Raw genomic sequence first — 23,888 nt, 5'->3', positions numbered from 1 at the left:
ATTTTAGACTAGCATTTCAGCTCTCAAGTTCTTTATTATAATCCAGATATACATACATTTTGAGTATTCGAGAGAAATATATTTCCATCATTTTTTCAAACTTCTATATGTTTTCTTTAATTTTTTAAATAAATTAATTAAATGATGACGAATTTTGTATCATCCTGTAAAGATGGCTTCACTGCGAAAAATATGTTTAGTCACATCCGGCCAATGTTCCCAATTGGGAACATTCAAGAAAACGCATAGGGAATTTTTTTTTTTCTTCAATTTCTCTATTGATATCTCAACTAAAAAATCAGAAATTAACAAAAAAAATGATGTAAATCAATTGGAATCTGAAGTCGGCCGGTAAAAGGTTAAATGACAGAAGGACCCATTGATTGGTGGAGAAAAGGGGGGAAATGAATAATACATGAAAATGTATGCAATATACGTATGAAAAGATAAGTTTGAATGGAAGAACTAGAAAATAGAGTAACATAATACTGTGTGCATATTTTTTTAAGCGTCGGTTGAAGGAATGGGGAGCTTCATTTGAATAATTGTACCTCGAGTGGATTGGAGCCGGTTTTCTATATGAGAAACTAGTCATGATTCAGAAAAATAACGTTATCAGGAAATGGTGTGATGGGGGAAAAGAACATTCAATTTTATTTTTCGATTTATCTAGTATTTTTCGTTTCGATAGTGTTAAATTCTTCTCGAAGGATAAGGATATCTTAGCGGTAGCCAATAGAAGAAGCGCATTTTAGTCTCTCCATACTATCTTTTCTTTCTTTTTTAAATTTCATTTTCAATCGCAGATAATTTTTTTCTTTCACCCATTGTGTTTTGTTATCTTCTCTCGCCAAGCATTTTTTTCTTTTCGTATAATTTTTGTTATCAACCGTGAATATTCTCGATGTCTTCCGGGTTTACATTGAAAAAGGATTGGTTCATTTGGGAATTTTCGCACATTTTTCAATTTGGATTTGTTACAAGTGAGGTTCTTTCTGGGGGGGGGGGGGGCATGGTCGGTTTGTTGTTGCTGTAACGCAGTGCCGGATGGCACGGTCTTTGGCTCTATTGTAGGGGATACAATTATATTGAATAAGTTATAATAGGTCTGGAATTTCAAAAGTGTCTCTCTTACAGGGCCGTAACTAGAGGAGGGTTGGGGGCAACAGCCCCGGGTGGCAAAATTTAGGGGACGGCAGTTTTAGGGGGGAACAAAGAACACAGTTAAAAATTATATAATTATAAAGGTGTGAGGGTGGCCAAATAATGTTTGCTCCGGGCGGAAAAAATTCTAGTTACGGTCCTGGTCTCTTATCTAAGTATGGATAGCTTTTCGATTTATCCCCGTACGTGTTTATCGTACTTTTTAAACGTGTCAATTGCGTTCGAATTCACGACCTCCGGAGTTGAGCTTTTCCATTTATTGGCACCTTATTAGAGAAAAACTCACTGCAACACCACAACTTTTAATTACCCCTTACTAAACGATGCTGGTGTTCCCTTGTCGGAACAGTTGATCGACGGTGTATTACTAACTCGTGGTCCATCATATCCATCCCGTTGAAAATATTTAAACGCTTCGATCATATCCCCTCCTACACTTGCGTTCTTCCAATGTAAATATATTCAAGAAATCAAGTTTCCCTTCATAGCCTAAGCCGTGTGCACCAATAAAAGCACGCATAGTAAATCTCTGCAACCGCTCAACCAAGTCTATGTTTCTCGATGATGAACTAAGTCCCGCAAAAGCGAAAGAATGACTTTAGCTAAACGTGAAGAGACCTTTTTAAGAATGAAACGTTCTATTCTATTCTGTGTGTCAGTCTTGGAGAAAGCAAGGTTTTTATTTCATTTATGTGCCTGTACTTGGTTTTCCTCCCCATCATGATCCAACCCACACGGGTAAAGGGCTACATCCCGGAAGGAACAGAGTCAGGGTCTGGTCTGACAGTACAGAGTTTTGATGCCAGCTGTAGAAGTTTGAATGAGAAGCGTGATTCATAGACGACTCGAAACTAAGCTGGGGTAAAGTCTTTCCCTAAGTATGTTAATTGGATGTAGAGAAATCAACATCCAGGCCAAGCTCGTCATTTGTGGAGGGTCGTTTGCCCTCCCCCTTCGGCTTTAAAAAATACACTAGAAATGGTACTTTATATACAGTATATGCACATAATGCATACCTTGAGTACATGTTCTTTGCCCCCACCCCCAGGAAAAAGTTTAAATGACGGCCCTGATCCAGGCCCACGGAACAACGCTGCTCCAGTACGAAAGTGACTCTTGGTAATTTCTTTAGTTGCACTCGGTACGAAGGAGAAAAAAATCAACAGTCATTTATATGCCCCCCCCCCCCATCACCCGTTCTTTATTTATAAGAAAAGGTACTATTTATACATTTGTCTGTGTGTGAGCTGATGTATGGATCCGCTTCTGCAGGATCAGGTGGGCTTCGTACAAAAGAAGCGAAGAACTTGGTTGGCTCCCTTGTTACGCAACGCGACCTCTAATACCTCCCGTGACTTTCAAGTATGTTTGGATTCAAGAAAAAAAGGGGTTCGAAACTTTCTTCCTTGGTGACAAAAAAAATTGCTGCAAAATTGCAATGGCCGTGTTTTTCTTAGCTCTTCAAACTTTCCTTTCACTTCTAACATGACTATTTATCATGAAACACACTGGAGGATTTTTATAAATCGAGCAAAGTATTGCATTCGTTCATCCTGTAATTTCATAGTGAGATAAATTTTTCCAGAGATAGACGGAAATACATGCGGATTTTCAACCTTCACAAATTATGGAATTTTGTTTCCTCTACCTACATAAGACTTTAAACGAACATGGAATGAATTGTTGGAATGCATGCCTTTTCCGAAAGTTTTTTTTCAATCGGCTTCATTATTTTCGCATATTGATATTCGATTTTAATATTCACTGCTCAATTGCCGACTCATTTCATTTGGCTCACTCGCTTATGTTTTTTGTACATCAGCCGCTGTAAGTTTGGACAACCGATATGTGTTTGTGTATATTTTTCCCACCTATACTATTCTACCTAGTATAGTTTTGAGAGATTATTTCTGTACGTCATTCATAACTACTTATTCTGTACTGAGTTGAGGGAATGGAACTTCAATTCCGATATCGTTTTTTAGAACAGTATTTTGCTTAACTTTTCGAAATTTTGAGTGTTGTGGATTCAGTGAAGCATCAAATTGAAATATCTGTTTTCCTCCACTTAAAGCCTCAATTTAGTCACCTCCTGCATATAGAAACGTCCTCTCCACTTGTCAATACAAGATTCGTCGAAAGACTGGTTATTTGTGGAGATGAAGATTACAAGGAAGAAAATTCATCACTGCCCCCACGGGGACTCGAACCCCGGTCTCTCGCTTGCCGGACGAATGCTCTACCATCTAAGCTATGGAAGCAGATAGAATATTTCAACCTTGGAGCGTATATATATGTTGAAAGGCACCGTACATGGACAGCGTCAACAATCAACTAATAGCTCGTGAATGACAAAGGCCAACCAGATGGCCATATGCAAGCGAGAGACCGGGGTTCGAGTCCCCGTGGGGGCGGTGATGAATTTTCTTTCTCGTAATCTTCATCTCCACAAATAACCAGTCTTTCGATGAATCTTGTATAGTCACCTCCTGTTGTTGTTAATGTAAAAGGTGTATGTGTTTTTTTTTTTTCTGCTCTAATACAAATACAAAGGCCACAACAGACAAAATGCCCAACGAGGTGGTTGAAAAACAATGCCCATAAAAATATGGATGTCAAGTATGTAACCAAAATACAGCAACCCAATATGTTTGTATTTGTATTAAAGCATTAATTATCTCGAAAGAAAAAAAACATACTATATATATAATACACTGTATATCAGTTTCTTAAACTTTTAATTCCATCGCCCCCTGCTTTTGATATTTTTTCCTCTCATCGCCCCCTACTCAAGTGAACTCATAAGATTCTATGAGTAGCCTCTATCGCCACCCTGAACCATTCCATCGCCCACTTTGGGAAACATTACTGTATATTAAAAAGTTTATTGCTGTCTTATTCTAAGTATGGATAGCTTCTCGATTTCCCCCACTGTTAGAATTCACTACCCCCGGAGGTAAGCTAATCCCTTTATTAACAACCCTATTAGAAAAAAACTCCTGACACCACAACCTGCTTACCCTTCAAGTCGAGGTTATAGTGTTATTTTGTAGGAAAAAACGTAACCCCCAGAAGGAAAAAAATTTAAACACCCCCATCGAGAAAATTCTGCGTACGCCTGTGCTGGTATCCCTTTGTAGAAGCAGTTCATTATTGGTGTATTAATAACTCATGGTCTATCCTATCCATCCCTTTGAAAATTTTGAACACTTCGATCATATTCCTCCGATACCTGCGTTCTTCCAATGTAAACATATTCAAAAAATCAAGTCTTTCTTCATAGCTTAAGCCTTGTATGACAACAAGAGCATGCGTAGCTCATCTCTGCACCCCTTCTCCTCCAACCAAGTCTATCGGGGATGCTTATAAACAACCCTACATTCCTAGCTACATTATAAAAATTTAGCGCATTGTGATTGGCCGAAATGAGTTATTAACCATTACGTCAGTCATAGTGAAATTTTTGCTCTGGTGACACGTTTAACAACAGATAATTATACTTAATTGTGCTTAAATCCGACGTCTGCAGTTGGAGCAATCGTTAGAGCACTGGACATATGTACCGAACGTTGTGTGTTCGATTCCCTCAAACCCATCCGAGATTTTTTTTAAATCCTTCCATCTTTGCTTTCATTTTTTTTTTCTGATTCAATCAAATGCGATTCAGGTTCGTCAAGATGACAATAATAACGGCTCGTGAAGCTGTATGGAGGGCCCTGCTATTATTCACTGATTCATTAAAAAATGCTTTCATTTTTCTCGTTAATAAACTTCGAAATTCAGTTTCGCTAGAAAAAACTCCGCCCCTCGTGACGTTTTGTTATCTTTCTTGCTAGTAGTAACCAATCACCGGCGTGCTAATGCCTCTTGCGTTACTAAGAATGTAGGGACTAATTACGTATCCGGGATAGTGTTACCATTCAACTCGTAAGTGAAACGTGGATTATTCGAACCGGAATGAACGACCATGCACTTGTGTCAACGCTAAACGTCATGCACCATCATTCATTTGCCCATGCTGCAATCCCGTTTAAGTTGGTTTTGGGGCAACTCCCTATTGCTTTGTTTCCCGACTACCCCCGTTAGCTTCACATCTGTGAATTCGCTAACAATCCCATAGATACCCTGATCAAGTTTATCGATGAAATGTGAAAAAGTGTGGAGCCAAAGGCACATCCTTGAAGGACTCTATTTGTGACAGCTGTCCAATCAGAATTACCCGTTCACCATAACCCGTTGTGACATTTTTTAACCACGATTCTACCCAATGCAACAAGTTGCTTCCAATCTTGCGTAAACGCTTCAAGAATTTACCATGCTGACGCGATCGAAAGCCTTCTGGAAATAAAGATAAACGTCGATGTTTTTGCCTTTTCTGAAAGTCTCAACCTGGTGAATTTAGTTTCTTGAGTTTAGTTCTTTAGTTAGTTAGTAGGTGAAGAATTTGGTTTGATTCAAAATCTGTTTTGAATTTATTTGATATAATAAAATGACTATTATGTGATTTCTGTATATCCTGGGTCCCAAACCTGTTCTCGAGGTCATCCATCGGTTCAGCCGCAGATTAGAATTTAATTTTTTAGACCGGGACGAATGTTTCCAAAAATGAAACTTCTTTTGTTTACCACTTCACGTGCAAGCGTTTAGCAAGAAATTTAGATAATCTCTATTCAACCAATCGACGATAAATATGGTAACCTTTCCTAACCTGACAGCACGTTAGAAAAACGAAGGGTGGAGGCGAAATATGAAAGGAAAAAGTATGTAATAGATAAGACAGGATTTTTTTTTGTTCTCTTTCGCTACTACATGTATATAGCAGAAAAATAAATTATGTGTGTGGAAAAAATTCTGCCATAGATAATAGGGTTGCTATAAAGTTTCGCGTTGGTGAAGAGAAAGAAAGCACAGAGTTGTGTTTTGACTTCATTCTTGTTTGAATTCATTCCACGGAGTTTGGACGTAATATTACGCCCGTAATCGAAAAAAGGTTTAACAGATCAATGCACGCTGTCAATTGAAGATATCAGTTGAAAATTAAACTAGCTAATATCCATCCATCCTCAGGGATAGGTGTCGGAAGTGTTTGAGAACTCATCTTTTGCTATTAAATGGGAGATTTCGATTTTGGAATCGACTCTGGGGTACTCGGACACGTGCTACACCCACGAGCGCGACGGTACTTCCGCAAGCACGCGAGAGGTTGTCAGATTCCCTACTAATTTAGTCTCCCAAATTAATTTACTCCATTATAGTCGTATCCAAGAATTGACATAATGCTGCCCCAGAGCTGGAACTAGAGGGGAGCAGGGGTCACTTTTAGGTGTGGAGAACACCGTTAAAAAATTACCGAATTTTAAAATTTTAGGGTGCGGCAACATAATGTTTGCCCCAGGCGGAAAAAATTCTAGTTACGGCCCTGATAATAATGAGCTTATATCGAATTGTCACGTGGCTGCTTTCCCTCCGATGTTGGCCATACACGACGGACGCAGAATTTTTCTCGGGGGGGGGGTTGATTTTATTCCTTCTGGGGGTTTACTTTTTTTCCTGCAAAATAACTATAATCTTGGCTGGGGGGGGGGGGGGGGGTTTAGAACCTCACACACACCCTCCCCCTGCGTACGCCAATGCACAACGCTCACGACATAATAGTAAAATTTCTGCTGGAGATCTACGCCAGTGATAGTCTGAGTTTGGACATCATGGGAGCTGTCCCATTCCATTGCCACGAAGCAGGAATCTGCTCGTGTACGCTTACTACTTTTCTACAAAATACTTGAAGTTTAAAAAAATATCCGCTACGAAGAGGTGGGGGGGGGCGTTTTTCTAAGAAAAATTGGTGAAATATTCTAATTTAATTGAAACTTTTGGTACATTTCAAGGTACCTTCAACATATTCTACAATTCCAACGTCTTGTGACCCGAAATGAGAAAATGATAAAAATTAATGCCATGCGTAAGATTTGTGGTCTTGAAAGCTGGGACAGCCACTGCTGTCCTAAAGCTTCTGGCTTTTTCGTAGAAAATGTGGCGCTTGAAATATTGATATTTTGGGAGAGATTTGATGCCGAAGATTACGATCGTTTCCTTTCAAAATATTGTCTAATTAATCCACTCATCCATTGCACATAGAGCTGTTAGCACTATGATGTTAATAGTATCACTGCATATAGGGTTTCTCATGAGGATTCGATGCCGTATCAAAGTATCTGGCGACCGAACTGCGATTCCGAATTTCAGACCCGAGAAGCGTGATGAACAAGGAGGAATGAGAATTTTTAAAATCCAGGCATTTCTCAAAGCCGCACCCAGCCGGTGTTAGGAGTGGGTACATCCAAGACGTGTTATCCTTCGTGTTTTCGGACGATGAATCACAATCACACAAATCGATCACAATATGCAAGAAGAAGCTTACGCATGGTCTGTCTGCCGCTCGATAAACATTTGCAATATTTTATATATATTTTTTCCCTGGTCGTTTATTCTGGGTGCTGTCGTTGCAGCAGGAGCCATTGCACCTGACTCTGCCATCGTTTATTGTTGCCGAGAACTCTGCTGTTGCGAACGATTTTCAAAGCGAGAAGTGCGGGGAGGGGGGAAGAGGCGAATGGAGGACGAACGAAAATGGAGAAAGAAAAGGAACTGCTCTACCTCTACATTGACGTGAAGCAGCCATTGCTGGTGCCATGACTGGTTTTTTCTTCTCTCCCTCTAATATTATTATTCATTTTCTTTCCCTTTCTTTCTCAACTTTTTTTTTCTCTTTCCAAGAGGTTCGTTCTGCTGCTGGCTTCGGCTGCCTCGTCTATCGATTTCGTTGCTGTTGGCGGCGAGACACCCCTCGGTTTCTAGAATGGTCGCGTCCCTTCGCTTTTTATGGAAGGCGCTTTTGCCTCTTCTCTTTTCAATGCGCCTTCTTCTTGGATCTTTTATTTATATTTTTCCTTCCCTCATGAAAAAATAATATTGGGGGGGGGGGAAAGCAGAGAGAGAATTTTTTTGTCCCGCCTTTCTCAGGATTCGCTGCAGTTCTGTGTCATGAAAAGAAGGCCGGGTATGAAATAGCTATGTACTACTGTAATGCAATGCAAGGGGAGAGAGGGTAGGTACCCAGAGATGGCCTCTAATGATGGAGATACTAACTTTGCCTCCTGAGAGAGAAAAAAAACTTATCGATCCTAACCGGTGGTGGTTTTCTCCATATGTCGGGTTTCGTTAGTGAAAGTTTGCCCCGTTTCTCTTGTAAATTATTTCTGGCAGTTATGTATGTTCGGTTCATTTTGAAAGTTTGTGTGTGTGCACAAAATTTCCACTGCAGTAGAAGTTGATTTCATTGGATCTCGATTAGTCAACTTCTATTTCTGATTTGGATCATTCAAAAGCAATCGATTCTAGTATTTTTTTATTTGTCTTGTGAAATTTGGGCTGTATACAGACAAATTTTTCGGCACGTGGGCCGCATTTCACTCAGGATTATTTTTGCATACAGTATTATATGAGCCAATTTATTTAAATTTCTTCCACGAGGACGAAATGCTAATGATTAACACCGATGAAGTCAATTGAAGCATCTTTGTAGGCATATTTTTTGAATAATGATGAACTGGTGTATATTTATTTTACCTAGGTGAATTGAAAAAAATCTTGCTTATTGCAAAAAGCCTGGATGAAACGGCTGTTTGAGCAAACAGCAAATTTTCTTATTCGCTTGTAGGTATATGGGCTCGTTACAATAAGACTGAATAAGCTGATTAATAATATCGTAATTTTAGTTACTAATATAAAAAATATATTGTGAGTGTTCGATCCTCCGTATTCTAGAAATTTTATTAATAATAGCGATGCTTGTACCAGTTTCTATTTCATGATTTTGCCAGTGTTTGTGCACATATACGCTTCCAATACACTGGACTTATTGTTTGTTCATCATTTCCCCCCCCCCCTAATAAACACGTAGTTGTCACTTATATTCCCCAAAGCATAATATGCCGAAAACTAAACTGATATGCATATCCGAAAGTAATCACTGCTATTGCAAAACAATCTGGAAGAATTGAAGAATTTTAAGAAAAAGTGTATGATGGAACTTTTATGAGAACACGTATGAGAACGTTTTTTACCGCGGAACGTTTTAGGAGTCTGCTTCTTGCAGAACAGTGTAAAAAAACAGCGGTTCTCTACCATTTTTCAAACTCGCGAAGTCCTTTTTAGTTTATAATTTCTAGAGCGGAGACTCGTAGACCTCTTTATTTTTATTTGTCCAGGAGCGGGCGTGGAGTACTGATTGAGCACCCGTGGTGTAAAACATTGTGCTGTAGGGTGTATATCATTATTCAATGATGCCGATTTTATAAAACAATATTGAAAAGGGAATAAAATGCCAATATAATGATGTGGTGTCCTGTAAGAATGTATAGCTCCTCTATATTCCCTGCAGTGAATATCCTATCTATTTTAAATGTTTTACAAAATTTTAAGTTTCGTTAAGAAAGAAAGAAAGAAATTATCTTCGAGCGTATCTGCAATATTAGGTATGTAGAAAGAGTGATAGAATTTGTGTTGTCTGTTTCGGAATTCTCTGGAAAATTAGTCAATTCCGTTTATAACGTTTCCGCTTAGTACGACTCGTGGTCTCAACTCTAAGTAATTCCCATTAAGATTTCCTATCTAAAGGGCTTTCCCTCTTACAACGTTTTTCATGACGGTTTTTTGGAAAACGTTATAAGCGGGATTCCACTGTATTCAGAATTTTCTTAGAAATTAACGGGATCAGCCCAGCTACAAGTATGAGGGCTATATTCTGAGTTGCATGGATCAATATATGCATATATAAATCGTAAGCCATTCCAATCTATCATTTGCGCTCAGTGGCGGAATAAAGTCGATCGAGACCGCGGGCGCAAAAGAAAATATCGGGCCCCTTAACAGCAAATAAGTGTGAAGTTTGGGTTTTTCGGGGCCCGTTAGAAGTCAGGCCGCCCGCCGTTGAATCCGCTACTGTTTACGCTGAGCAATACCTCGTGTATTTAGTAGAGAAGTAATTTGTTGCGAACTTGGTACAAATGAATTATCAATAGCCCGCACGGAATTGCATCTAATCTCTCTGGCAGTGTTAAAGGCCGAAAACTTGTTTAGAAATTTTGACACTGAGGTAGTGAACGTATTTAAAAAAAAAAAACTTAAAAGCGGGTAATCCTCAGCGTATCCATGTCATTCTATGTGCGGATGCTACTCCGATATTTTGAGAATAGGCCAAACTGGGGAAAAAACAGCTCGGTTACATCACATAATTGTTGATTTTTATACTTCTCTGAAAGTCGTTAGAATGGTCAGGCCTGGATGCGAAGCGTACGTCACGCTGCTTTTGTGTTCGGGCTTCCTGTAGCTATTTGTATCTGAAATATCCTGTGAGCCCCTTAAGACCCGGAAGTCATTATATCTTTTTACAATAATAATAAAAGCCAGTGTATTGTATTGCATTGTATGCCAGTTTGAAGCGAGAGTTGAAGGGAAATGCATGACTTGTTCCTGGATTTATTCAAGTGTGTGTTGTATGTTTGCTTATGGCATCCCTTTTGTAACGTATTATTATTCCTCCCCTCCTGTGTTGAGAGCATTTCCTCTGTTACAGAGGTGATTTTTCAATGCTAGATGAAACTTATATTTCCCAATCAAAGAACGTGTCCGTTCGTTCATTCGTTGATAGTTTGGGCAGTAAAGACACGAGAATTCACATTCTCCGTGCAGGGAGCTATTTTTTTTTCATACAATCTTAATTGCATTTTTCTTTCTCCAAAAATTATCCAGGATATTTACAATCGAATAGGAAAATTTCAAATTTCTTCGTGTTCTAATAATTCCATAGAAGTTGTGCTCGCTGTTTTTTTAACGAAGGTGGTGCAGAATTATATTTCGAAAGTTCTTTCACGGGTTATCATCGGTCGGATCGAATATTCTGCAATCCTGAACACAAAACCACCATCCTCTTGAGATTGCTTCGCATCCCATGCTTTTGTGTAATTTTCGTGATTTGGTATCGCCAGCTTGTAAATCAATTTCTCAATCATTCCGTTCATGTTTAACGATTAAACGTACTTTACAGTATAACTCTCATTTCTGATGCTAGATACGGTATTGGTTCCTGCATCTCTTTAAAACCGAAAAGCCAAGTGCCTGGAAACGAACAAGTGGAAAAGCGTAACTTATTGGCAGGCCGTACAATCAAAAATAGCCTTTTATAAATTCGTTTTACGGATGAGATGTGTCAAATGAAGATAGTTTCTAAAAATTTCCCGAGGATTCGATGTAGAGCTGTGTTCATTGAAAAGTCGTTTTATTGCAGTTGTTTTTCAATCGGCAGTTATCCAATAGTCACTGGCGATTTCGGTAGCGTATATGAATTTTCGGTTTTTTTTCATTCCAATTTCCGCTTTGTTCTGGAACGTACTTCGCGGTATACTTTTTGAAAACCACTAGTTTAGTCGACAGTATTCGAACACGTGGCAAGTAGTAATACGATTCACGTCAGTTTGTCAACGCAACTGTGGTGTTTTTTCTGCGTTAATCTAGTAACGATGGAGATAAACAGCTCGCATGGTCCTAAATCACCAACGGAATGGAGAAAGAATCGAGTTGCATGGCATTTTCTGTGTTGGCTCTGTGACTTTCTGGTTCAAGCGCATTCCTCGTTCGTTAACTTGTTCTCCCCACCTCCGAGGAGAAATGGTGCAGTCCGCGGGGACGCTAGGGCCATTGACATTCAGGCCACGACCACCGGGAGAACTGGTTCCTCCCCTTCTTTCTTTCTTTTTTCTTTCTCTTCCTTCCTGTGGAACCGGTTCCTTGCTCCACATGTTGGATTCGCGAGAGATTGTGATCATTCGTGCGAACACAGACTTCTTTTCCCATTATAATAAGTATAGTAGTAATAATAATAAAATAAAAAAAACAAGGTAGGGGTCGAAGTAGGGATCATGGCGTAAAGAAGAAAAATGTTTACCACGTATATCCATGAGTGGTGTTGCCAAAAGAGCCTTGTAAGATTTTCCAAGTTTTTAAAAATAAAAATAAAGAAATTGCTGCACATACACGTGTGTAGTGTATGCGCCTGCTCTACTGGACTGGTAATGAAGGGAATCTTTTGTTTGTTGAGAGTTTGTGTGTGTGATGGTTCGTCCTCACAAGCACGGTATCAGTTTATTATTTTTTATTATTTCTAACTTCGCAGCTGTTTCTCGGAAGGAAAGATCAAAATCTAGCTGGCTGCGTCTGTGATCATGACTGACTTCCCCTATCTGAAAAACAACAGATTAGTGGGGGGTGTGCGTGGGGGAATTTTTCACCGATATATAACGGTGGTTTGTTTTTTCAAATATTTCTTGCAATATATGAAGCAAAATGAATGTCTGGTGTTTTCCATCGTAAGGAATTTTTTTTCCTTCGGATCTGAACGTGGTATGTGATGGCGGGGCGAGAGTTTCTATCGTTGATTAAATGAATATTATAGAATAGGGCCCGTCACGAAGCTTGAAATGCATATTTTGCATTCGTGAATAATATCCCGTGACCTATTCGTTTTGTGTCGAACACTGTAATGCTACCGTGAGGTTGTAAAAACACCCTAAATATTTTATATTAAGTTATTTTGATACTAACTCAGAACACCATAACTGGCAACTTTAAACGGGAAATCTTAATGAGAATTAGTTGAAGTTGGTACCACAGAAATAATCTGTACTAAGCAGAGAAACGTTTTAACAGGGAGCGTCATGAGCGGGATCGACTGTATTTTCTTTTATCTCTCAAACACATTAATTTCTAGTCCTCACATTTCACTAATAGGCGATTCAATATAGATTTGAAAAGATGAGGTTATTTTACACCATGCATTTTCATTGCATTTAAATAATACTTGCTTTTTGGTTACAGTTGGTCATTTGAAGACCTGGAGGGAAAATCGAACAGCGCTGCATTTACCTCAAAAATTCGAGACTAAAGTAGTCTCGAAACTTCGAAGTTCTGGATAGGTGCTGGAATTTTTAAAATTTCTTTTCAAAACCTCTTTCTTCTTTGCCAAGAACAAGTTTTGTTTCATTTTCCCCGTGAGCGCGAATAATTCCAGTTAAAAAGAAGTGTTTATCGCTAGACTTGGGATTTCCAAGCCAGAATTTTCTCCTGGTTCTTTTATATTAAATTCATTTAGATGTTCAATATAAAAAATATAATAATCATATCGTGCCCTCCGACCTAGAGTACCTCTCAGCTGCTTTTATGCAGTGTTTATTGGCAGTTGTATAACGAATAAAGGACAAAACAAGTAGGAGTAGCTACCAACGCCAAAATTCAAGAAGTCGTTTTCTGTTACTTTCGGATAATCGAAGTTTTCATTAATCCCAGGTAATCTCGATCCCGTTCACCTCGGATTAGTTAGACTCTACCGTACTATTTCATGAATTGCATCTCGTAGCATTCGAGGTTAGACCTGAAATGGTGGTACATCATCTCTCATCCGTTTGCATTTCTGCTTGCAACTTGTTCATTGATAAATCGGGGTTTTTTTTTCTTAATTGGGTGAGCGAACCTCAAGAGCGTGTAGGGATAGACGCATTTGATATGAAGACGATGGATTGAATTTGTTCTGGACTGTTTTCATTTTTTTTGACATTGTATAGAAAAGCCAACGAGAGGACAAAAAGGAAATGCATCCATTGAAACTTATGTTCAGTGTAGAAAAATATAAGACGCCATTCTATACTATTTTTTTTTTAAGAAAGAAAATGTTTTTCTCATTGCGGTCCAGCTCATCAGAAAATTAGATTGAATCACACAGATGAGTCGTGCATGATGTAACTTCACACTATGTCCAGCTCGTGTTTCATTTGCAATGCGAATACTTGCTTTGACTCAAAGAGTCCTTGACTTCTTGATCAGTGTACTAATGTGGAGTTTGATATCATGTCGGACAGGATACGAAAACTCGAATAATTCTTGATACTTATAGTTTTGTATACGCTAGGAGGTCTGACTTGTGCAGGTATAACTGAGCGTTTGTAGAAAGACCTGCGCAGTATTTTTTGACTTGAACAGGCGACCAGAAGGAAACGGCTTCATTCGGTGCATACACGCTCAGTTATATCTGCACAGGTATTTCTATATATGGTAGCAGGTTTAACCTGTGCAGGTATAACTAAGCAAGCGTATGTATGCGAAACGGCAGCGCCGAATTGAGAAGCCGTTCCATTCTGGTCGCCTATTCGGGTCAAAAAATGCCGCTCAGGTCTTCCTACACTGCAAAGCGTGTGTAGGGGGCCTTATAGCTGGCATGGGATATTGGGTCCGTTGAAAGTTTTTGTCCTACTTCTCAGAAAGGAGTAGGCAATCTTTTTTGGATTGAACACCTGTCCCACGAAATTCTTCCTTTTATTGTTTTCTTGTGGAGCTTGAAGTAGGTTGGGGGAAGACGCTCTCTACCATTATTATGGGAATACACTCACTGCCTCCAGGTAGATGTTCTTTTATTATGAGTGAAGGAATGCTTTTATTTGTGCTTATAGTGCTCTCCCCTTCTCTTTTCATAAACCTTTTATTTATTCTTTAGTATTTCCAGCCCAAGTAGCGCCATTGCATTATTGTTCTTTTTCGTGAATCCTCCACCCACGCGCGTACTCTTTTGGGAATCTCATCAGTTTCATAGGTTTTTTGTGTTGAGGGAGGAAAAGAGTGTAGGCGAAATTTTTTTTTTTTACTGCAATAGCACAGCTCTCTCGCTGAAGAAAGCCTCTAGTGAACCTCGGGAATGCAAGGGACGGTAATCGCTGTTCAGCCAACGAGAGTCGGGGATATTGTGCAATTCCTCCCCTTGCTGTTATACTCCCTGGATTTCTAGGCTGAAATTATGTTGACGGGCAAGGCAGAGGAGAACAGATTCGCATTGGAAATAGACGCATATATATGATGGGAGTTCCATTTCATGTGAATATTTTATGGTCGACCACTTTACCCTTCAAGCAATCTTTTGCTTGCTCGTAAAAACGTATGTCTTCCGTTTCAAGTGTTTTTGCGCTCCCCCCCCCCCCCAAACACACATGTAATCTTTATATATACGTTCCAGTATTTTGGTTTCTTTTTAATCCGGTGGATTTTTTAGTTTGGCATAGTGTAGGAATACATCAGCCGATTTGAAAATGCATAGGAATTCAAGTTTTGGATAGAAACTTGTGATTCGTTTCTCTGATTTTACGACTACACTTTCAAATTTCGTACTTTTCTCATTCACTCTTGGTTGTGCTTTGTGGTGGGAACATCTGTGTTAGCGTCAGTAGTTTGCTGATGTTTCTAGAAATTGCGGGTGTTTATTACTATTGAAATCGAAGAGTCCGGAAAGATAACGTGTGCGTATTATGAAATATAAAGATCAGCCATAAGTAAAATATCTTGTGTACTGTGCTATCTAACACGATAAGATAATTGTTTGTCACCGGATAGTGGCCAGATAACGGTGCAGAATGAAGTCACCTGGATCGGTTTCCAAGCAGTTAAACCCCAGCTAAGTCGTAGACTCAAAGATAAAGTCGATAAGATAAAAAAAAAAAAAATTCATCGAATATATACAGGGTGAATCCGACCTATTCTGCCAAACGAAAGGGTGTGATAGACGAGCCCAAGTGGATCATGAAACAACCTATAAACCCTGTCCTATCTCTTATCGTTTTCGAGTTATGGTGGATAATCGATCGGGGGGGGGGGGGAGGGAAGTACACCAGTTTTATTGAAATATCTGGAGTTAATGGGGAGCTGCAGGCGCTAAAAAATTAGCGAAGTTCAAAATCGAATTGTCGCCAAACTTTTTAATTGCCAATTCCGCAAACACTTTTCTAGTTACAGTCGGTCAAATTTGCCAAAAAATTTGTCCATTCTACCAGCTTTTGAAAGAGCCTAGAATAAACCAAATTGGTCATTTAGTTCATGAGAAATTTAGTCGTTTGTTTGCAATACATCACTGAAATCGGCGTTTTTCTAAGTAATTTTAGTAGGTTTTGGCGACAATTCGATTTTTCACTTCACTGATCTCTCAGCGCTTGTAGCTCGCCATTAAATACGTATATCCTGTAGATAGAGGTAGCGTCACCGTAATTTGATTTTGCAGAAGAAATCCTATGTCGCCATAATCTGTAACCGCCAATTAATAATTTTCGTCGAATATCCACTTCGATAAACGCGGATTTCAGTGATGTATTTTCAACAAAAGACTAAATTTCTCTTGAACCAGAAAACCGATGTGGTTTATTGCAAGCTTTTTTGGAAGCTGGTGGAATCAAAAAGTTTTTGGCGAATTTGACTGACTGTAGCTAGAAAGGGTGTTTGCATAATTGGCGATTAAAAATTTTGGCGACAATTCGATTTTGAACTTAGCCAATCTTTCAGCGCTTGTGTGTGTGTAGCTCGCCATTAAAACCAGATATTTCGATGAAATTGGTGTTACCTTTTAGCATTTTTTCTGCTTTTTAAATGTGTGTTTAGTTTGCTTATGTCTTTCAGAAACTTCACTAATTCAACACCACCTATAGATCAAGGCCTCCGTACAAAGCTTGTGACGTCAATGAAGAAGGCCGTTTCTCCTATTGTTATTGGATATACTGCAAAAAAAGGTAAAGATATTGCGTGCGTCGTCCTCATATATCTAATGGCGATAGGTGAAATGGCCGCCTTCAGTGACGTGACGAGCTTCGTGCGGAGGCCTTGTTCTATAGGTGGTGTTGACTACTAATTCTGTTTTTTTTTTTTTCAGACGACGCATTTTCTTTTTTTTTTTTCCCATAATCGATTATCCACCGTAACTCGAAAACGGTTTGAGGTAGGACAGGGTTGGTGGGGATGTCTCATGATTCACTTGGACTCGTCTATCACCCCCCCTCCCTTTCGCTTTTGACGGAATAGGTCGGATTCACCCTGTGCATATATATATTTTTAATTTTCTTATTGGAATCGTACTATGTTGGTTCAGTCAGCGTGAAACAATTCTCATTAGTGCTTTTAAGGCTGTGAATTTCCTCAAAAGCCACGAAATTTTGAATGAAAATTTGACCTGCATTGAAGGGACGAACGATTGAAGAGTGAGTAATCTTCGTATTCGCGTGCGCGCCGGACTTGTTCGTCTCATTTTGTGTGTGTGTGTGTGTGAATTTTTATTTTGTACATTAACCTGTAACTGGCGTCATGGTGCCATTTTGACCCCCAGCAATTTCTGAACCTGGGGACATAAAACCCCCCTTGTGGTCCTGGGATATTCTGGGGGCGGGGGGCACGGGTGAAAATCAGATGGGAAGGGAGCCATGACAAGTCATGAAGGTGGCATGCATAGAGAGCTGTGAAGAAATAAAGCTTTCAAGTGAAACATTGGGGGGGGGGGGGGAAATGATTTTTCAGGATCCAGCAGAGCTGTCCATAGAACCAGGGCCATTTAACCTATGGGCGCGTTTGGGTTTGTCCGTGAGGGGGGGGGGGGCTTCATATTCATAGGGGATCCACATGTGTGGGGGGGGGCCCAGAACATCACTTTGCCTGGTCACCCACGATGTTTATACGACTATGCATAACCCCCCCCCCCTCCGCTCTACAAGAAGGAAGCTCCAGGGCCATATGCCCTGGAGAAAAGCTGGCTGAATGACTCCGTGCCCAGGGTAGGCACGGACCCAGGGTGATGCGTCAGGAGTGGTGATTTATTGTGTAGGTTCGTTGGACCATCCCGTATTTTACACAGCCCAATTTTTCCATATAATTCGGGAGGGATGATCACCCACCTTCTGGATCAGTGCCTGGCCTAGGGTTCTAGAGATCGATCGTATGCTGATATTGTGTATTTTCACGTTTACTTTTTCCATTGTACATACTTTTTGGATTTCGGTTTAGTATTAGTTGATGGCATTGAATTGATAGCTACGTCAATACCGTCTACCGATGTGCAGCGTTCTACCAATTTTGATACTAAATAAACTATCCCATAACAAAGATTCACGAAGTTCAGTATCTCATGTTATGATTGTCAAAACATGCAAGTTTCAGGTAAATAGTATTCGCTTGAATCATACGAAGAAAGGTCTTTGATACACGAAAGCTCGGGGATTTTTAGTGTCAAGGTTGACGGCGACATATTGCACACTAGTCCTACAACAGTACAATTAATCACCACACTTCACTTATAGTTATAAAAATTGATCGTTGAGATGAAAAAGATTGATGATGCACTGCACATAACAAGCATTACGGAGAAACAACTTTACATGAGGTTCACAACACTTACATGCACACTCCAACATGTACCCATTCGTTAGAAGTTCTGCAAAGGAACATGGACGAGGTACATGTGTGATTTAGTGATGAATGGTGGTGCATGTGTGATTTAGATATTTCACTTCATAAAAGAATTACTTCAAAACATACAATCAAGAGGGCGCGTTAGCCCAGGTCGATAAAATACTCGCATAAAGTACCAAAGAATGTTTAGGGGTGTCGCGAGTTCGATACTTGGTTCGTCCTTGTCAGAAAACTTTTCTGACACGGGTACAACAGAAACGGCGACATGACCGCAGAAAAAATTGCTGCCGCAGGGAGTCCCCCATCGAGGGGTTAGCGCACCAACCTCTCGACGAGTATAAAAAACAAGCCTGCCGTTCGGAATCGGCAATAAATTGTAGGTCCGGTCTAATTAGCCCTCGTGTGCAGAAAATGACCGTTGTGCGACGAAAATGATCAACACAATCCAAGACGCTCACGCCGCGACGCTCACTTTGAGAACCAGACTATTTGCGCTGGTATATTAATCGAAATTAACCAGAACTATGCAGAATAAAAGTAATTTCAATACGAGTATGAAAAACTATGAGAGTATGGAACTTATTTCCATTAATTCCTATTTGCTAGCCCGACAAGGCTCTTTTTTTAAAGCTTTTAGAGAAAGGCTTCTGCTAGGCATTAAATGTTTCCTATTGTGATTATATATTTCATAAGAGAAACTTTGCTTGGAAATAAATAATTTTCACAGACAAGAACGAATTAATCTCATTCAGTGTATGGCTGTTCATTTTGGTATTCATTATTTGATCGCTGTAATCAAGAATAATTTGATTTTATCGTATTATTGGCGCGTTTTGAGACTAGTTTTTTGTTTGTTTTTTTTTTTAATCTTTTTTTCTCTCTATGCGAATTTTTCTTAAATTTTCTCATTCGTAACTTTTATTTTTCGTTTATTTGAAACATATCAGTATTCCAATAGAAACTATAAAATACTGTATTGAACACGTATACAACTTATATTCGCAGCTGCTGCTGTGAACTTGTTATTGCATTTTATTTTCTTCTCGAGTGTTGCGGTCACTTATGCAATCATCTAATGATTGAGGAACCATAAAAGGCAATATACATATCTTTATATGAGGCAACCTGTCTCTCTTCTTTTTGGCTTGCAATAGAGCTTTGCTTTGAATTTCCATTTTTCTTTTTTCTTCAATTTCTATCTTTTATCTTTAAAAAAAAAAACCAGGAAGTATGAACGAACACATCGGCTGTCCCAAGCGGTAGTTTTCGAGGTCATTTCTGTGAGGATTGTTATCGGGAGTAACTTCTCTCCTCATGATGCCATTCGAAAAAAAGAAAGAAAAAAAAAAAACTTATTTTGCGAGAAGCGATTCCAAAATATTCGACCGGTTTTTGAGAGATGTTTTTAATGTTTTTATTTTTCAACTCAACTTTTTTTTTTTTCAAGGTCGAGAGCTTACGCTGTTCGTTCACGAACGGGACACATATAACAATTTACGTCCATTTGTATAAGTAAAAAATAAGTAGCGTGTGTATTATTTATATCTAATATATGCATGAAGTGGCGTTTTACGGATGGTTTTTGCTTCCTTGTATGTATAAACTATTGATTGCATTTTCATTCTAACTTTGGAGGACTTGAGAAGTTTCTACTCTTCTTTATTGGATATCAGGTGGAATTTTATCAAGGCACACAAACACGAAAAACCATATCTGAAGGAATAATTCATTGAGTTCTTCTGTAACGTAATGGTAGTGGTAGATAAGGTCAGCCGCAGGGTTTTCCCACATTTTCGTGATGACGCAATACGTATTACGCTCGTCGATTGTGTCGCCAGTCAAATTTTTACGGCTAGAAGGTCGTCGCGTATAGTATTTTTGAAGGCAATTATAAATTCGAGATTCAAAGGTGGACGTGCATAAGAATAGTTATATCCTCATTACAGTTAGTCAAAGAAAATTATCCAACTGCTCTGAAGCAGTCGCTTGTTAAACGATAGCAATTTGTCACATTTATTCATTTGTGGAATTCAAGCTCCGTTACCTTTTGAGACATGGGGAGAAGTTTGAGTTGGGTTTAATCAAGTGTGGCATGTTTCGATCACATGCCGCCCCCCCCCCCCCCACCAGAGTGGAGCTGACAGTTCTCGGGACGATTCTTAGCATTTTTTGTTTTTTCACGTTATAAATACACTATAGAGGGGGACCCTCGAAAGATCCCAGCCTAGGATCCCTGCTGTAGAATGCGGGAGGGGGGAGGGTGTCATGGTTTTGATAGCACTTTCTTTCCTTTTTTCTTTCAAACGGAGCGCAAATTCAGTCTATCGCCGTGGGCAATTTACTACCGATTGAGTTGTGCTGGAAATGTGCATGTGTGTATACCTAAGTCTGGGTGCGTACGTAGTGATGTGTGGGAATTTTCTGTGATGCCAATGTATATTTTAAATTGTGAATGAATTGTAATCGAATATTTGTGCCGTTGTAGGCCTGTTGCTCTCTGTGGCGAGACTTTTTAACGAGAACATCGGGTCGCATTCGCGTTTCGAAGTTGGGAACCACAGGAAACCAACTTCAGTCGACCATCACTGTGGCGACGGTGAGGTTCGACAGCACTGCAGTTCAGTAGAATTATATGCAACTTATGTGATGGATATTCTTCGATTTGTTGATACCGTACATCCAATTAGTACATCCTACCTATTTGTAAAGGCTCGCATAGCCCGCAAATGTTTTATCACATCGTTAGCTTTCCTCAGAGCTTCTGTAATAGATATACGTTAGATACGAAAATCATACTCTCTTAAAGACCGCAGCTAGGGATTTCTCAGTTCCAGGAGTTTGTCAGAGGCTTCAGCTCCGAGTAATCTCAAGCTGTTTGAAATTACTTTTTTTTGCACTTTCGTCAATGCCCGAATGAAGAATGTAGCTATAAATTTTAAATGTGAAACATTCTCACATCACACAGCAAATCTGTTGGTAAAATTCTTCTACCCTTGAACAGAATTTTTTTTTCTTTTTTTTTTTTTTTTTTATTATAAATGAAGGTTCATTGCACATGTAACGTTTTTATACGATACACTGACCTGACGTGATTTGTCTCGTCACGTCAGTGTCTTTTGTCTTTTACTCAACCTCCACCGTATAGTTATTGAAAATTTCGCACTATGCATGATAATTCGATGCTGATTAAAGATAGAACTTCGCTATTCGTCAGTTTCGACTAGTCCTGATCACACTACGTCACGAACGCAAATTTACCTTCTTCTTGCAACTCTCCACCGTAATAAGCAACTCCCGCTGCTAGGGTTTCGTAATTTAATGATGGAAGTAGCTCGGTGTCGCTCTTAACTAGGCCTTGTTTCTCGATTCGATCTATGAATTTTGGGTAACAACGTTATTATCCATTAACATTCTTAAGCTTTTCGGGATTGAGAAAATTACACATGTCGCAAAAATTGCGGCATTCCACGTTTCATTTGAAAAATATGAACTGTATCTATAAAGGAAAGTGCCCGAAATCTGTCCCCTGCTATAAATTCGTCCCTCTCGCTAATTTGCATATACAGAGCAACTATCTTGCGAAAGTGATAGGATATTCTTCAGAACCATTCAGTTGACTACTTACAGTGACGCAATTGTTTTGCTCTAATTTTTGCTTTATTCTAAATAATTACTTTGCTTAAATTTTTCAAAAATAGTTGTTGTTTTTTTATAAGTTTTTACAGTGCGAAATCAACTTTGAACAGTTATATTTATGCCTTACGGGAAATTTTTTTTATCATTTAGCGATTGATAATTATAGATCACTACTTGAATATTGAGTTGCATAGTCGTTCATGTAGATTCTTGTTTTACATATATTTTATTTCCTGACTATTTAGATTCATTTTCATTTATGTATGATCACTTGACGACCTTTTTATATTGTGTTTAATACATTTGTGCCTTATTCATGAAAAAAAAAGCTAATGATATGAATACAAATACAAGGCCACAACAGGCAAAATGCCCAACGAGGTGGCTGAGAAAAAGATGCCCATAACAAGTATGGATGTCATATATTTCTAAAATACAGCAACCCAATCAAAAATACAATTACAAAAACTAGAGGCAATGTACAATATATAGACGTGATAAAATAAAAATGATAAAGTAATTTATATATTGCTTATTACTTCACATTTATATCGCTTATATTTATTAATAATGTATAATTATATATAATATAACAAATAAATGTAAGCAACTAAAATAAATAAATTTTTAGATGAAAATCCAAAATTTTTTTTTTTTTTAATTTTTTTTTCTGGTTAGAGAAAAATTATTTCGCACAATCAAACTTGCAACACTATTAGGTGTAGAGTTGAGTCAATTAAATCAGTTTGTAAATTATTCGAAACAAAATTTCAGAATTAACGATTTCGCTTGGGGAGGGGAATATACGAGTACTTTCCCTTGCTTAAAATTATAGTTCTAACGTAATTAAGATGAATTTCCCTTTAGTAAAAAATTTTCCATTCTCTACCAATTGAATTTTAAACATCGGAAATTATATTGCATTATCAGTTCTCTCGTAGTCAATGTGGTACAGGTATGGTCATCGATTAATGGGGGAGGGGGGTTGTCTTCCGTCAAGTTTTCCTAAATCCTTCTTAGTGATAGCGCACATCCCTTACTGAGCAGTATTTCCATCGAACGATGTTCAGAGGTAGAGCAATCGATCTGTGGACTCGAGTCCCTATTGGTGCGATATGTTAACCTTCTTTGTTTATTTCGATGTGCCAGTACTTCAATGAAATCGATTTTCCATCTATGGGTCGAAAGTTCATATTTTTGGTCTCGGTCGGCTGGTCAGATCTTTGCTAGAGATGGGACGAATAGTGATTCGGCCGAATACTGAATATTCGGCGCCCGAATATCAGTTTTGTCAAAATTCATTGTGGTTATAAATTATATCGATTTTTCTCAAAAGTCCTCACGGTAGTAAATAGAATTGTACTTTTGGTTTTAAATTTAAAACAACATTGAGAATAATCTTAAATAATTGAAATTGATCTGCTTTTAAACATTTTTAATGCTTTGATACCGATAATTAAGTTTAATAAGTGGCAGAATATATAGTCTTTATGCCAGAAGCATGAATATGCAAATTTTCAATACTTGATAAATGAACATGCTTATTCAAGTCGCGCACCTCGATGCGCGACTTGCCTCTTTGTCTCTTTCGTCTCGCTTCTCGAGTATGTGCGGTGGAGAACAAAATTATTTTCGTCGCTAGTTTCTTTTATACACTCCAGTCTGTGTGCCACCTTAGATAGCAAAATAAGGGATCCAACCAGACTTGTTTGCTCTCAGGCTGAAAAAAAAAGTTGCACACAAACAAAATTTTGTTTCGCCCTCAGGTTCCA

General features: G+C 38.8%; 1 protein-coding gene and 1 non-coding gene across 2 annotated transcripts in view; one reads left to right on the top strand and one right to left on the bottom strand.

The window, feature by feature from the left end:
* spen (spen family transcriptional repressor split ends) overlaps positions 1–23,888 on the top strand; it is a 170,149-nt gene that overhangs the window by 71,466 nt on the left and 74,795 nt on the right. The gene's annotated exons all lie outside the window — the stretch shown is intronic.
* On the bottom strand, positions 3,354–3,425 carry TRNAA-GGC (transfer RNA alanine (anticodon GGC)). Its single transcript has one exon. It is a non-coding gene; the product is annotated as a tRNA-Ala (tRNA).

The sequence above is a fragment of the Pholcus phalangioides genome, unplaced genomic scaffold, assembly GCF_987345545.1.
Source record: "Pholcus phalangioides strain wild (caught in Gottingen) unplaced genomic scaffold, Ppha-v1.0 ptg000024l_1, whole genome shotgun sequence".
NCBI lineage: Eukaryota > Metazoa > Arthropoda > Arachnida > Araneae > Pholcidae > Pholcus > Pholcus phalangioides.
The sequence above is the reverse complement of the archived record's forward strand: the minus strand, read 5'-3'. Positions and strand labels throughout refer to the sequence as shown.